Source organism: Rattus rattus, chromosome 6 (assembly GCF_011064425.1).
Source record: "Rattus rattus isolate New Zealand chromosome 6, Rrattus_CSIRO_v1, whole genome shotgun sequence".
In the NCBI taxonomy this organism is placed as follows: Eukaryota; Metazoa; Chordata; class Mammalia; order Rodentia; family Muridae; genus Rattus; species Rattus rattus.
Window position 1 is genome coordinate 48,029,471 of NC_046159.1, and position 15,905 is coordinate 48,045,375.

The following is a 15,905-nucleotide window of genomic DNA, read 5'->3' on the forward strand; positions in this document are numbered from 1 at the left end:
ATCACTGCAGAGATTAAAAACTCAGGCAAGCGTTTTAGTGGGATGAAAAACTGGGAGTAGCAGACAGACAGAAAGACCGTTTTCTGTGAACTTGGGAACTTGGTCCGTTGAATATTCATAATTAACACTGCTTGTTAATTCTGAGAAAGGGAAATCCAGCGCTGATAAGACTGGTCTGGTACCCAGAGGAGTTAGGGTTAACGGAAGCTGTTTGGAGTGATTTCATTTGTAGACCTTGGATTTGGAAGGAAAAGATGAATCACAAATGAAGATCAAGAGGAAGGAAAGAACATTGGGCAGATTTGCAGGAGCAGGTAGGAGGCTCCAGAGCGTTCCAAAGGACAGTGTGGTAGGATGTGTCAAACCAGTCCAGAGGGAGCCGGGCATCAGCTGGGGCTGGAGAGAAGCAGGATGTTTGTGTGACGATTTCTTCCTGATCTTCATGAGTGACATGTGACGGGTGCGTTGCTCTCGTGTGGTGATGCGACAGAACTGAACGTTTATGGGGGTGGTCATGCTAAACAACTCACATTGTAAACAGCCACTCCTCTGCCCTGTTTCCGATCATTTGGAAAGAATTGCATCTTGAAGCTGTATTTTTACTTTTTTTTTCCTGCTGGCTATCTTTATGTATGGGAACAGTCATCTCTAGAGATTCATTTTCATTTCAAAAAAAAAAACTTAAAAACTTCTAAAGGTGTTAATTGCATTTTTTTTGAAAAACCCTTATGTAATTATTTAAAATTATTCTACCGGCCCCATAAATCAGAACTTCCCCCATTATATGGCTGAGGAACATTTATGACCTGTTTAGACAGTTTTGATTTATAGGTTTAGGAAACAAGAATATAGAAAGCATTGCCAGGTTTTAATTTGGAAATTTCTGTAGCCACATTTGTTTTTGCAGGAAGGAGAAACAGAAGGCGGAGAGGAGCGATGATTGGAGCGCTATGGCCCCCAAGGACGAGCGGGTTAGAACCCCTGCTCTAAAGGGATGTCACCGTGTGTCTCTTGTACACTTTCACCTTACACAGGCGTGGTCCATGACATTTGTTCCAACTCCGTATGAGTCTTAAGATTCATCCTCATACATAGACACAGGCATTTTCGTCCATACAAGTCATTATGGGGTTGTGGCACGGACTGAGTGTGCTCCCCCATTTACACATTTTTAAGAGACAGTTTAGGTGCAGGGGGAGATGGCTCAGTCTAAGTGCTTGCCTTGAAAAGTTGGGGACCTGCATTTTGTCCCTAGGACATAGATGTGGTAGCACAAGCCCCATCGTCCCAGTCGTGGGGATTCCCCAGGGCTCACCGATCTGTCATCCAAACATCCTCAGTGGGCTCCAGGCCAATGTGAGACACTCTCAAGAGAAAAATGGTATTCTTAAGGATGCTGTCTGGGGCTGTCCTCTGGCTTCCACACACTTCTGCATGCGAGTACACATTTAAAACAAACAAGCAGGCCAGGCGTGGTGGAGCATGCCTTTAGTCCCACCCCTCCGGAGGGGCAGAGGCAGGTGGATTACTATGAATTCTAGGCCAGCCTGTTCTACATATTGAGACCCTGGCGCAAAGCAAACAGTGTTTATGAAGTGCAAGGCACTGTGATGTATACCTGATGAGGCGGCCTATCTAGGTCCTTTCAGATTGGAACAGGACGTGCGTGTGAAAAAAATCCCTGACTTGAAAAAGCTCGTCCTAATGGCCAGTTAATAACAGTAGCACTCCAGTTTAGATCTGTGAAATACTGGGACAGACAAATTTAGAAATGGGTTTCAGTAATTAAAGAAATTAAGAGAAGATAGGAAAAAACAGAAATTGTCTTATTGAAGGAGGAGGGTGAAGAGTTAATTTTGTGAAATAAAGAATTTTTTAAAGGTCTCAGCAGGCTGAAATTGTAGATCAGAATGAAAAAGGCCTTTAATGGGAACAAATGCAAGCCCATACCATGATCCAGGCACAGAGTAAAGAACTCCAAGGTAGCAGTTCAGTTCATGTGGCAATTAGTCAAGGAATGATTGTCAAACCAGCAGGAACCAATTGGGCCTAGCAGGGGTTGGGGGCCCCTGCTGACCTTAGGCTGGCTAATAGAATAATGAGGGGCCAATCCTCCGGCCCTCTTCTGAACTAGACAGAGGGCTTCTGGACCCCTACCCTTATTGCTGGACACTCCAGCAATGAAGGAAGGCACGTGAAACCCAGCTTACCAAGTACCTAATGAGAGGCAGAGATCGGGGCACTCCTGAGTCTTTGGCTCTGCAAGGGAAAAGTCAAGTTGCCTGCTCTCTGGGACTGCTGAGTGGCTCTGGGGCAATGCGGGCTACAGTGTTCCTACAGAGGGTCAATGCCTACTTTCTTTCTCTTTAAATAGTGTATGATGTTGTTGTTGTTGTTTGTTGTTGTTGTTGCTGCTGCTGCTGCTAATACTACTGAGCCTCCTTGGATAATACAAATCTTATTTCACAATATTGTGTTACTAGGAACACTTGAGCTGTATATTCCAGCCTGTGTTGATGTGTGTGTGTGCATGTGCATGTGTGTATGAGTATATGTGAGAGTGTGTGTGTGTGTGTGTGTGTGTGCATGTGCATGTGTGTATGAGTATATGTGAGTGAGTGTGTGTGTTTTGCTTAATAGCTTTTATGCTTTAGACAGTCTATTACTGTGTAGTTCAGACAGGTCTTGAACTCCCCATTCACCTCCCTTACTCAGCAACTACTGAGTGTGCTCCTGTGCCCAGCTGGATTCTTTCTCTTAGACTAAACTAGTCTGAACAATGGAAGTGGGAGTGTTTCAAAGACACTAGTAGTTGCCTACCTTCTGTAGGTACAGTGTGTTGGTCTCAGTCATTCAAGGGCACTTTAGGGCTGTACACTCCATTCTTGGTTAAACTGTGGGCTATTTCTGTTAGATGTTTTGTTTTTAAACTTCAAAAGAAGCTGGACATGAGTCCTGTGCACATTTGTGCATTTCTGTATTTGATATCACTTACTTATATATTGTCATCAGCAAGATTTTGCCTAGTATGGCAACGGTGGTCTGTTTCTCTTACATGAAGTGTTCACATCATGTGCAGAGATGATGCTCTATTTGGCAAGTACTTGGTTTCATTTTCCTCATAGCTGTGATATAGTCTTATAGGCAAAGGAAGGGAAAGTCACAAATTTAACTTTTTGAGCTTTTAGTTCAGAAAAAACATTTGTATGAGAAAATAATAAACACACATATACATACAAACAAGCTAACACACACATACATACACGGACACACATACATACACACATGTACATACACATTTATACATGCTCATACATACATACACATACATTATACTCACACACATACACATAAACCCATTATAAACACACTCTTACATACCCACATATATATACACATACCACATTTTTATGCTCACAAAAACATACTTGCGCACACACATATACCACATACACTCATTTACCCACACACACTCACATAGACATAATCACACACATATACACTCATATAAATGCACACATACACACACACACACCCACACGCACACACAATCTGGTTGTGATGGCACACATCTCACTTGGGAGACAGATAGAGGCCAGCCTGACTTTTAGGCCAGGCAGGGCTAACACAGTGAGACCCTGTCCCAGAAAGAGAAGGAAACAGAGAAAGCATCAATTCATTTGTTTGTCCTTTGCGTGTAGGTTCGCCTGTTCATCTGGTAGTTGGTGAGGCCCTGATGCAGGACATTCTTTGGCATTCGCCGAGAAGCTAGGGAGTCAGGAACATGGTACCACTTTTAGGTCTGTGCCATGGATGGGGAGATAGGTAGGTCTGAGGCCTCTTTTACTGTGTGTCTTCATCTTCACACTGGAAAGACATGTTTGCCCAATAAAGTGTGTGGTGGTGGTTATTGTCGTCGTCGTTGTTGTTGTTTAGTCTGGACTTCTTTCTCTTACTCTTCAACATTCAAGTTATAGACAGATCTTTGACTGCCTTTGCCTTCCTCATGCCCGTTAGTTTATTAGAAACGGTTGAGTAAGATGCGTAAGCAAGAAGCCTCATGAGAAGGTACGTTAAAGAAAACTAGGCTGCACGCACGGCTAGAGGGTCCAGCAGCACTGTGGAGTTTGAGAGCTATCTGAACGGTCAGTGCTTCCCTGACTGCAGTTGTTTGTCAGGGCCCTGTTCTTTCCCATAGATTCTAAACAAATCGTCACTCTGTCCATAGTGCTTTGGAAGTTGCTTCTACTTGAATAAGAGGCCCCCAAACTTCTGTGGTATTTAATTGAGCAATAGTCTACCTGCATCCGATTTGGAGCCACTTGAACTTGTTGGAAACCAACATCTCTAACCCTTGAGTGTATTCTCATTCAGTTCATGCCGGTGGTTTCTACCGTCCCCCCCTTCCCCCCTTGGATCTCAGACTAGCCACCTAAAGAATTTAGCGGTTCATTGCAGATCCACTAAATCAAAATCTCCTACTTGGAAGCTCAGAAACCACAGTTTGCAAGCACAGCAAGGCAGCATACAGAAGGTCAGACTGCTGGCTTTGGGGAAGCAATAGGTGTGTGTCAGGCCAAGCTGAGAACATGGCCATGAGACCGTGGCCTCATGGAAATGAGGTAGATGAGAGACCTGGGGAGTGAGGCAGGAAATAGATAAAACTTAGATTCAGCGAATACAACAGAAGGTCGAAGGAAAAGAAAAGCTTTTCAGTGTCCCAAGGATCCTGTTAGAAGATGGATTTCAGTGGCCAACCGTGCCAGGTCGCCACATTTCCGTGTGTTTGGGCTCACGTCATCTACTGTGTGATGTCTGTGTGTACTGTTTTTATGGTCCGAATGCCTTCCCAGCCTGCCCATGGAACTTGCTGAGCCTTGCACCACCCTTTTAATATTCAGCCTGACCTTTGTCTCATTTCAAAATGTCCCTTGTCCTCGAGGTCCAGGAAAGAGCCCCTCTGCTAGGATCCCAGCGTGTCCACTTGGTGTTTACTAGGCAAATAAACATGACCGAGAAGGGCCGTCCCCACTGGCCTGAGGTCACTGGGCGGATCCCACTTTTCACGTCGTGAAGTATGTTAGGTTAGAAACGTTACAGAGCATCTGAACCATTAGTTTGTTGGGCCATTGAACCACAGTGCTGTGAGGGTACACGCTGAGCCCTCTGGAGAACCAAGTGGCTGAGCCTCCATGGAAGGTTCTCTTTTCTAGAGACACGCTCTGTATGCACATTGTGAGATAACAGAAAGAAAAATGTTGGAAAATAGGCCAGAGGTTCTGAAAATTTAGATCTTTAGGCTTGATCTTTACCAGACTGTGACATACCTCTGGCTCATCCAGGAGGTGCTCTAGCTGGCGGATGTTGCACGCCTGGTCACCCGAGTGTTCAATCAAGGTAGCCATGCTACCTTCAGGGTGATGTTTCTTTTTCCAGTTACCTTACATTTCAGACGCAAAACAACAGGTGGCTTCTTTCATTGCATGAAAGAGCTGTTGCGTGGGGACATTTGGGAAGTTGGGAGATATTCTCCTCCCTAGGAAAATAAGACCAGTGAACTAAAAATCATCTTTCGGTTTGTGGAAATACATTATAGCTGAAGGAGAAAGTGCTGTGTGGTGACAGTGACAACAATGGGGTTGCAGTTCAATGTGACAGCTCCCTACGTGGTGACCTACCCCCCATCATCTCTAAGCCTCTAATGGGTAAAGTTTGAGGGAAGGGAGGCATGGAGAGATCAGATGTTTACCAGAAGTATAGTCAGGAAACAGCATGTGCAAGGGGAGCAAGCCATATCCTTCCAGGGTCACTGTGCCGCACAGTCTGCTGGGTCATTGTTGTGTCTAAGATGTGTGCCACTGGGACAGCTTGGGCACTATCCAGACTGTGACTGGTGGCCCCTGGTTGATGTCTAGTAATGGACTGAAAGGAGTGGAGGCACAATATCTGTCTCACAACAGAGGAGTGTGAAATACTCCCCAGTCAAAGGAATGTACAAACCAGTTGGCTCACACCCTTGGTCGTCTTCAGTCTTCATCCTGCTAGCCTCTTTGAGGGCTGTCTCTGTACATTTGTATAAATGTAGAAATGATACCAGAGCATTACTGCTTTAGGATTAATTTGTATCTGTTAGTTGATCGTCTGTGGTCACATTTTGCTTCTAGGGGACTCAAACAGGGCTAACACCTTTGTTCTTTTATGCTTACACCTAGCTCTAGCCTCATCTCCAGTAGGGTATTATGGGTCGTTGAAGTCCCAAGTCTCCGCTTACAAACAATAAGATACTGGATAAGTAACTTGAACCCCTGGAGCCTCACTTTATCTGTCTGTTAAGTAGGTCTACCGATACATACTTTATAAAGTTTTCTGTTGGTGAGTTATAGGAATTATAACCCCTGTTACAGGGGCTACAGGAAGGCTGCATGTATCACACGCTGCCATAATTACCTCTGAGGTTATCTTCCCTTCTGTTGCCGCACGCCGCTCCTCCTTCCCTTTCTCTGTTAATTTGCTAATTTCTTTGCCAAGGTCCCAAGACATAACTCTCATCCCTGGCTTCAATAAGGTCTTTATGGGATTCCTACCACCTCTCTGTTGAAGACTGGTTGTTGTTGTTGCTGTTGTTGTTGTTGTTGCTGTTGTTGCTGTTGTTGCTGCTACTGTTCTTGCCTCAGAGTTGCCTGAGCTCTACAGTGAACACAAGGTTGTCCAGTGGCAGAGCTGGAGTCCTAGCGAAGAGAATGGCTAGCGAATCCCATCTCTGCCGTAGCCGAGTGACTGCAGAGGGTTACAGTTCTCTTAGTCAGCCCCCTCAGAGGCCTCGTAGACCCGTGTCTAGGGACTATGGTCTTGTCAAACATTGCAGGCATTCACAGCAGCGCTCTCAAGTCCAGAAACACAATTAATTTAGCACCTGTACAACAGAAGGTAACAACATCTATCCACTGTGAGGCAGATAATTGGTTCTAGTGTGGAACGTACTTCTGTGACTCACTGGGAACCAGTAGCTACTATGGAGTTTAGACCCACGTCTCTCTTGTCATAACTCTAAATCACTGTCTCCAAGGGCAGTGGGAGCAGAAAGAGTCCTGTTTCACAGAATGGTATGGCAGGGGATGGCACCATTGGAAGGTTGGCCCTGGGAGTAGCCATTGCCACTGATGAGGTTGGACTATACACCCCAGTCCATCAAGAGGTTGGGTTTTCATGAGGTAGAGAGATAGTACGAGCAAGACCCTGAAGTAGCAGGGTAGACTCTGGTGGCTGCTGACTGATGGTGGAGGGTGCCGGCGAGCTTTAACCACGGTGCCCTCCAGTCCCAGAGGTCCTGCCTGTTGGGTTTTGACATTACATAGATGTGCCCTGACCCATCTCACAAATTGGACATCAGTGGATTTAATTAAGATCAATTAGACATCCCTCCTTTGTTCAGACACAATGCCTTATTTGTTTGAAGAGAGGGAAGTTCTATATGACTTGAAAGCTTCCTGCTTCTTCATCTGCTCCTTTCCTCATGAAGAATGAAATGCCATTTGGAATAATGCAAAGAATACATAATCGGCCAGCAGGCAGGACTACATACTTTTTCTGTGTGCATTTTCTTAGAGACCTTTGACTCAACAGGGACCTACCATCTCAGTGATTCGACTCCTGAATTTCCCCTGGGGTCCAGCCTTAGGTGAGGCTTCGACCCTGTCATCCCCAACATGTACCAGCTTCGTGAGCCTATCCTTTCACCCGCTCCCAGGATGGCAGGTGACTGGCTCAGGAGGAAATTCACAAATGATTCTGGCAGGAGGAGGCTTCGCCAATTGACACAAGCTGCCAAGGTGGTTAAGGGTGGGGGTGGGGGAAGTTGCATGGTCAAACAGCACAATTGTATTCTGGAAATTAGGGCATCTCATGCCTGTATTTGAGACCTTATCTGTGCAGAATCAACCATGTCATGAAGCAATGTGCGACTGTGACTTATTCCATGCAGCACAACTGCTGGTATTTCATAAGATCCCTCCCTTGTGTCTGCCACCCTCTCACCCCTGCACCTTTTTTGGTTGTGTTTTGTCCGTCTTTGTGACCAGGGCTTGTTACTTCTCCAGGTGTGCCTCCTACCTCAGCCTCCCTATTCTTGGGGCTGCTAGTGCACACCACCATGCCCAGACAGCAGGATTTGTTCTCCAGACCAGAATCTCAGTCAAGGCTGTGGAAAGTTTCCAACACTCTGTTCTTGTGGCTCTTCTCGGCCTCACTGTTGACTTGGTAGTGATTGTTAAACTCTAAAATCAAGCTACCTTTAGTTCTTGTTTGTTTTGAGACAAGGTCCATACTGTCAGGCTAGCTTTAAATTCACTGGGTTAAGAATGGCCTTGAACTGGTGCCTCTTTGTTCTTTACCACAGTGTGTGTGTGTGTGTGTGTGTGTGTGTGTGTGTGTGTGTGTGTGTGTACATATATGAATATAAACCATGTGAGTACCCAAGGAAGCCAGAAGAGGGCATCAGGTCCCAGGGAGCTGGAGTCACACATGACTTTGCACAATCACATAGGCGCCAGGAACTTAACCCAGGTTCTCTGCAAGAGCAGCAACGACTCTTAGCAACGGAACCATCTTTCCACCTCTCTTTCTATCCTTAAACCATCTTCTGGTTGTTTTATATAGGGCTGTAACTATAAGCAGATAGTGTCTATAGATTAAAGTCAGCTAGGCCATGCTTTTTCCATCCTTCTCTTTGTCTGGGAGAAATATGTCCTGAAGAATGGAAATGACTTACCCAAAGCCACAGTATTTATTCATGACCATATCAGGGGTAGGATCCAGACTCACTGAGGCCTCCTTGGATTATAACAGCTTTGCCTGCCTCCTCCTGTGCCTGTTGGACTGAGAACTATCAGGACACTTCATGAGCCTTCAAAGACTGGTTTCAGGAATCCAAGGTTGCCTATGAGAATATACCCCTCAGATTCCCTTCCCATGTTCCTGTTTCTGAAGGAATCCTCTCTCTTCAGCCTCTGCTTCCTTCCCCCACTCCCAGAGCAGGCCTTCTAACTTCTCTGTCTAAAACAGATAGACTCTTACACTTTGCTAGGCCGCTCTTAAAGGTAGGGTGTTAAGTGTCTGTGTGCCTGTGATCGCTGACTATTAAGGAAAGAAAGGCAAGCTGTCAGGAGCTTCTGGGCTGCAGAAAACGCTTTCCATGTAGTGGTTTCCTTGCCACGCCGTGTGGAAGGCAATTATCTTTGGAGGGGATTCCGAGGCCCTGTGTGGGCTTCCCCGGTGTAAGATTTATTGTCGGCCGGATTGGGTGTCCTTTCTAAGAGCATTTACTCGGCATCTAAAGCGCTGTCAGGAGTATGACTTCTGAATGCTTTGGAGGTTGCAACTGCTAAGCTTCGTCTTCCCATCCCCGAGTTATATTTTTGAAATGCTGTGCAGGGATTTGTACAAGCCGCACTCTTCCCATGGACACCAACAGGGTCGCACTGTTAAACCTCAGCACACCACTGTGGAAATTTACCCCCTAAAAGCCAGAGCCCTGCAAGTGCTGGGTAGCTGAATGGGGCCTTAAGTACAGCAGCTTCCCTTTGGAGAACACCTCTGTAGCTACTGACTCAAAAAAGTTAAGCTGGGTTTTTGGTTTTGTTTTGTTTTGTTTTGTTTTCCACTTACAGACAGGCAAAAGCAGGTCCCTCCTCCTTTTATGGGTCCTCCAAATGCCAGAAGAAAACTTGAACTTGACTCAGCTAAATATACTAGATCATGAAACCTCAGGGACTATTGAAACGGGAACAGTGGCCCATTACTGCTAAGAAGGTGTTTTATTGGAAATGAGCTGACATATTCTCCCTGGAGATTAAGCAAGAAAAGGCAGGGTGCCCAGCAGCCATGCAGGTTGCTCTCCTAGGCAAGCTAAAATATAAAGCTTGCACTGCTGAGCCGTGAGCCATGAGCCAGCAGGCAGTAGAAGAGACAGGTGCAGGTTCAACCATTTAAAGCACCACACTTCGTTGTTGGTACCCCTGTCCCACCTCCTCTACTTTGCTTCAGCCTCCTACTCTCTGTATTTCAGACCCTTACACATCTCCCTGCCTGGCTCTTAAAAGTTGTCTTCAGAATAAATTGAGATAGATGAAATTTCCTAATCCTGGCAGGCTTACCAGCAGAGGGCAGGCGTAAAGAAGGTTTTGACACAAGGGTGTGTCAACTCAGGGTCAGAGGAGGGTGGCGTGGCACAGGAGGAGGATTCCCTGAGCTTTGTTCCCAGGGCAAGATGGGACCTGCCTCCCCTGCCTCTTCGCCTGCCTGTGGCACACTCACACCACAGACCTTCTGAAACGCTGGCTCCACTAAAGGTGGTCAGTGGCTTCATCTGGCATCAGCGAGTTTCTACGTAATTAAACCTTAAAATTTTTTTTAAAAGACTGTCATTTCCCCTAAGAGCCATCGTTTCATTTCTCTTCAGTGCCCTCTTGTTGTGACGCTTCCTGCCCAGGGTTAATATGCAGATGAGCCATAGGTGCTTGTCACTATGTCTGTCACTAGGAGGGGCATGATGATGCCACTTGGTGCGGATGAACTTGACTACCCACCCACCCCACCCCCATTTGAAGGATAAAGCCCATGGGAAGGGGGATTTTCTTCTGCCCTAACACATGTATGATTTTGAGAATTTTACACACATCTATGTAATCTGTTATAACCCCATGGCAGAAGCAACACACTAATAAATTTCACATCATACTGAAGCAAGAGATTATAGTTTTATCATAAACAAGAGAGGGTAATTTATTAGTCAATTAGATGCAGGGCTTGGAGAGATTGTAGCTGTTTCCTTTGGATGGTTTTGTTTATCTTGGTGTTTGAGGAATGCCTTCACATGTATCATGAAGGGTATTTCTTTTTATCTCTTTTTCTTTTGAGACAGTGTCTCGGTGAAGAATTTTTAAACTTTTTAAATTCATTTTGGTAACTGTTTTCTGCAGCGCACACACCCACTATAAGCTCCCCGAATGTTGACATGCCATGCCGTGTATGCATATATAAATTACTCCCTGATATGGGCATTATAAAGTGTTGCAATCAGGGAAGATGTGAATGGCAATTTGGAGACTGTGATAAAGAGAAATTTAACCTCCACTGCAACAGAGACTTTTCCCTTGGCCAAACTAATAGGCTCAGATGAAAAACAACATAATTAGTTTCACTGTCAGCATAGAGGTAACAGCGACACAAACAGTATCGATAGGCAGGCTCCCTGCTCTAGCTCCCTGCAGATGGATGATGTATTAATTTATATTTTTAAGTAAAAGCACTGCTTAAATCAAGACAGAAACGGGGTTCCTTAGAGACACATGTCCAAATCTCAGGAAAGGGACATAGCGGTTGCAATTTAGTAACTAATTGGCTGGCCTGGCTGCTGGTCTTTGGAGGAATACTATAGGGGAGTTCCTTCTGAAGAAGCAATCCATCAGACATGGTGCTGGCTGGAGAAGGACCTGAAATCTCTGTCCCCTGGCTTCAGTAAAAGAAACACTTGATAGATTTTTTTTTTTTTAATTCTGTCATAATATTCTGGCTACTCTACTAAATTAGTTGGAAAGGGCGGGGGATATTGATGTAAGCATTGTTTGGAAGAAGACCAGGAACTTGCATTAGATTTTGGCCTCTCGGACACAGTTCGTTTTTGGATCCATCCTGGTGTCCTTTCTCTAGTTGTATGCAAGCAGCTGTGGGCAAGCAGATGCTGAGAAGCACGTGGGCCAAGGCCCCGTGACCGTATCTACCTCTCTGCTGTGGCACCATTCATCAACATGTCGAATAGTGTCATGAGAGGGTGCTCCCTCTGCCTCCTCCTCTAATGCGTCTTGTCTCCACTCAGAATAGGCAGTGAAGCCTTTCACTTTTCTTCTGTGTTGAAGGCTGGGAGGCTCTGCAAAAGCAAACAGAATACCCAGCTCAAGTCCTAGGTGTATTATTTGGTGGTTAGAGTTTGGTATGGGATCATAGTAATCTGTTCTTAAGTGCACAGCCAGCTGCACAATGGACTCATTTAGCAACTGACAGGTTTCTTAATATGTGGTGTTTGAACAAGACTGTGTCTGTTGTGGGTGTTAGGATGTGGGCATCAAAAATATTTTTAAGTACAGTATTTATTGTTTCCTTCACTCTTCCTTAAACATCAGCCACCCCCACCCCTACCTCAGGTATCCGGTTTGTGTAATCATCAAACTCGCCCCCCCCGCCCCCTCCCCCACCCTTTTTCGATTACCCAGTGTCTGCTTTGCTTTATAGAGCTGTGGCGTGAGGCATGCTTGAGTCACAGGGAAACAAAACCACTCTGCCTTTCTGGGTTTTTGTTTATTTGTTTTTGTTTTTCTGTTTTGAGACAAATTGTCATGGAGCCCAAGCTGGCCTGGAACTTGTTACGTAGTTGAAAATAACCGTGAACTCTTGACTCTACCTCCCAAGTACTGCTATTACAGACATGTTGATCACCAAAGCCTGGCTCCCAGTGTGCGTTACTAAAACTCAGTTTCTTCCTCCAAAAACTAGGATGGCAATTTCCATTGAAGTTACAAATGCATCAAGTCCTGGGACTGAGTAACTGAAGCTCATGCCCCCACAATAATAATCTTATTTTTTTCCTCCTTTTTTTTTTTTTTTTTTTTTTTTTTTTTTTTGTCTTTGTCTTTTTTGTCCCAGCTTTCCAAAACAACCTCACATTGGAGGTAATTAAAAATGGCAGTAACTATGACTTCTCTGTTACTGGAAGGTTTGATATTTTTATATTTTCCTCAAGGCATAGAATGTAGCAACTCTCCCTGAATGCCAGTCTCAGGGCCAAAACCCTTTTGAGGCCACCCTAGGATTCCCAGAATTAGCCCAGTTGTCCCAGGCTCAATGAGAAACACAGGTTTCTCATTGGTGGTAAAATTCCTTCCCCAGCACTAGCTTCCTAGTCACTGCGCCATCTATCTGTTTGGAGAGGGCGGACTGGGCTCCAGGTGGCCACCAGGCTGTCTGCTAAGCCATTTCCCTCTGTCTGGTCTAGAATCCTCTTTTCCAATCCATCAGCCCTTCCACATACAGCTTCCCCAAGGGACCTTCCCAGCCCTCTCCGTGCTCCCTCCTGCTCTGCAGTCCCATGGTGCTCCCAGCCACCACTGTGCAATTTAGCACTTGTGTTACCATGAGCATTGCGTCAGTCCTTAATTATTCCGTGTAAGACCGGCCTCCACAGCTGGGTCCCAAGCGTCTGTAATGTTGTTGTTTGCCTGTTTGTTTATTCTTTGTTTGGAAGCTCCTGGAGACTCTTAACTGATAAACACTGACCTTTGTGGAGGAAGCCCTACTTGTCAAAGCATGCATGAGTTTTATGGGTGCCTCCTGCAGATCTCAGGCTGGAGGAAACACGTCGTTTATTTCAAGCTCACCTCAGCTTTGTTCACACTCGTTAACTCTCAAATTAATTTAAATTTTTTTTTTTAAATCACTGTGTGTTTCAAAATGGCTGTTTCTACTTTTTGAGGGGTGTTGGTTTGGGGAAAAACTTCCTCTATTTTCATTTCCTGCTTTGGGGCTTCTGCCTGCCCTTCTGGAAAGAAACACCCTGTTTCTTTAAAACTCAAGAATTCTACTGATGGAGGGGTTAGGGTGTTCAGGCAGATTCAAGGCCCTTCTCGAACCCCGGTCCTCAAAAGCCACCCTGGTTCTTTATTGAATATTCATGAAAGGGTGGGGTGGCATTTATAGGACCTGGAAAAAACAAAGACCATTAAAAATTTTGTTATCTGACACAAAACACTTTGGGGTGGAGAATGGTGTGTGCTGAACCCATTTAACACCTGAATAGAAGGGGAAGGCAAGGGGTGCTCTTGCATTTTCCTGTCAGATTCCTGGGGCGGGGTGGGGAATGGATGTCTATCTCTTGCTGACCTCACTGAAGTCCAGGCGATTTCTTGATTAGAAATGTATCAATATGCTTTCTGGTTTATAACCACCTACATTTAATGCACCTCAAATTGAAAAGAACTTTTAAGTAAAAGTCTTGGAATGTACTGGGTTATACTTTGTTGCTTTTTAAAATTGTTTTTATTGAGAAATGAATAATCATTGACTCCACTAGTCTGTTTCCTGATTATTTTCAAGAAAATAATAAAAATTTGTGGGTTGGTTTTGTTGTTTTGTTTTGTTTTTAAATACACAAACCAGAAAGTTTTTCTTTAAGTTTAGAAATAGCATAATTGAGAAGTGATTTCTGAAGCTGCTGATACCTTGTATAGGCTAACCTGCCACTTAAATCCTGACACTAGAGCCAACAAAGTTTAGCATTATTGGTAACTTTAAAAGGGGGAAAAAACTGCCCTTCGGCTCTTGCTCTCAGCATCTAAGCAGTGAGGGTTTCTAACCGAGGTCATCTCAAAGTGCCTGTTGAGAGGCGCTTTTGTTGTGGCTGATGTTGCATAAATAAGAAAGGAATTTCAAGAATTATTTCTTAGCAAACGTGTGGCAGCTGTCGTTCTAGAGGGGAAGTAGCGAAGAGGCACGTTGCGTGGTGAATTATTTGGAGCTCCATGTGGGGTTCCTTCCCTGCGTCAACAGGCACACTTTGTGAGGTGGCCTCTGGATCCGCAAGGGTGGCAGGGAGATGAAGGCTGGGCCCCACCACCGACGTGAAGTGAAAGTTCTCCACCGAGGCCGGTTTTCGAGGAAAGGCACAGCCTGGCGCCCGGCAAGCCTGTCTTTGGGCCGGTTCGGTAGCTCGGAGCAGCTGAGTCTGTAGGCTTGCTTGGCGGAGGGCGCATGGGGGGCCCTCCTGCTCCGCGTCCCGGAAGGTTAGCACAACTCTTTGTCAGTTTCGAAGAGGAAACAAACAAGCCCTTTCCCCAAAGCCGGCTGGGCAGCGGGGCCCAGGGCACAGAGAGAGAAGGGGGTGGGGGGAAGAGGAGATGCGCGCCCCGGCGCGGTGCCCGGCTCCGGCCCAGACGTCAGCCCGAGAGGGGTCACCGGGTTAACAGCAATTAAAGAGGAGTTGCTGGGGAGACAAAAGGCGGGCGGCGGGGCCGAGCGTCGGTTTCACCTGCCGCGCGCGGAGGGGGCCGGGGCGCGGGGCGCGGGCGGAGCCCATTGTGTGGGGCGCAGCGGCGGCGCGGGGTGTTTAGAGGCGGGTTGTGATTGGTGGAGCAAGGCGGGGCGGGTGGGCGCGGCGCGGCGCGGCAGCCCTGAGCCCCAGCGCCCTTGCGCGTGCAGTCCGCCTGCACCGAGGCCGCCGGACCCAGCCCGGCCCCGCGCGGGCGCCCCGAGCCGGCTGCGCGCGCCTGGCGGCTACATGGAGAGTGTCAGGTTGGTCCCGGTCCTCCTCCGTCTTTGCCCGCTTCGCTTCCTCCTCCTCGTCTTCGTCGTCCTCCTCCTCTCCCCCAACCCATCCCATCATCCCGGGCTATGCACTGCCAGCTTCCCGGGGTTCCGGGGACCTCGGCAGGGAAGGCTGGGGTGCCCCGCAGCCTTCAACTTGACTCTCAGGTTCGCCGGCACTAGCCCGGGCGCTGTTGATCAACTTGGAGTGGAGTTGCGCTCTGGAAGTAGAAGCGGAGAGGAACAGGAGGGTGGGAAGCCAGGCCTGTGGGTCCTGGACACAGATCTCCCTTGCTCTCTGTTGCGCTCTCTTGTCTCTTTTTTAAAACTGTTCCTGCGTGGAGTTGGGAGTTGGAGGAAGTCCTGCGTGTATTTCTCTTTTCCTCTGCATCTTTCCCCGATGTTGGCATTTCATTTTCCGCTGGTGTGGCCTTCACGCAGCCACTTTGGTAAAGCCCTTTTGGCTATTTCTTGGTGCCATCCCTCCACACCACTGGTGTGTGTGTGTGTGTGTGTGTGTGTGTGTGTGTGTGTGTGTGTGTGTGTGTGTGTGTGTG

At 46.6% G+C, this 15,905-nt stretch overlaps 1 protein-coding gene across 10 annotated transcripts in view; it reads left to right on the forward strand.

Annotated features, from left to right (window-relative positions):
* Positions 1 to 15,905, forward strand: part of Foxp1 (forkhead box P1) — a 388,377-nt gene that overhangs the window by 270,680 nt on the left and 101,792 nt on the right. Inside the window, exon 1 of one of the 10 annotated variants that reach the window (XM_032906029.1) lies at positions 14,574 to 14,828. The exons of 8 other annotated variants lie outside the window; for them this stretch is intronic. The gene's annotated coding sequence lies outside the window, so the exon portion shown is untranslated. Of the gene's footprint in view, positions 1 to 14,573; positions 14,829 to 15,160; positions 15,337 to 15,905 lie in introns of those variants that run through there. One more of the 10 variants, XM_032906028.1, reaches the window with a different exon arrangement.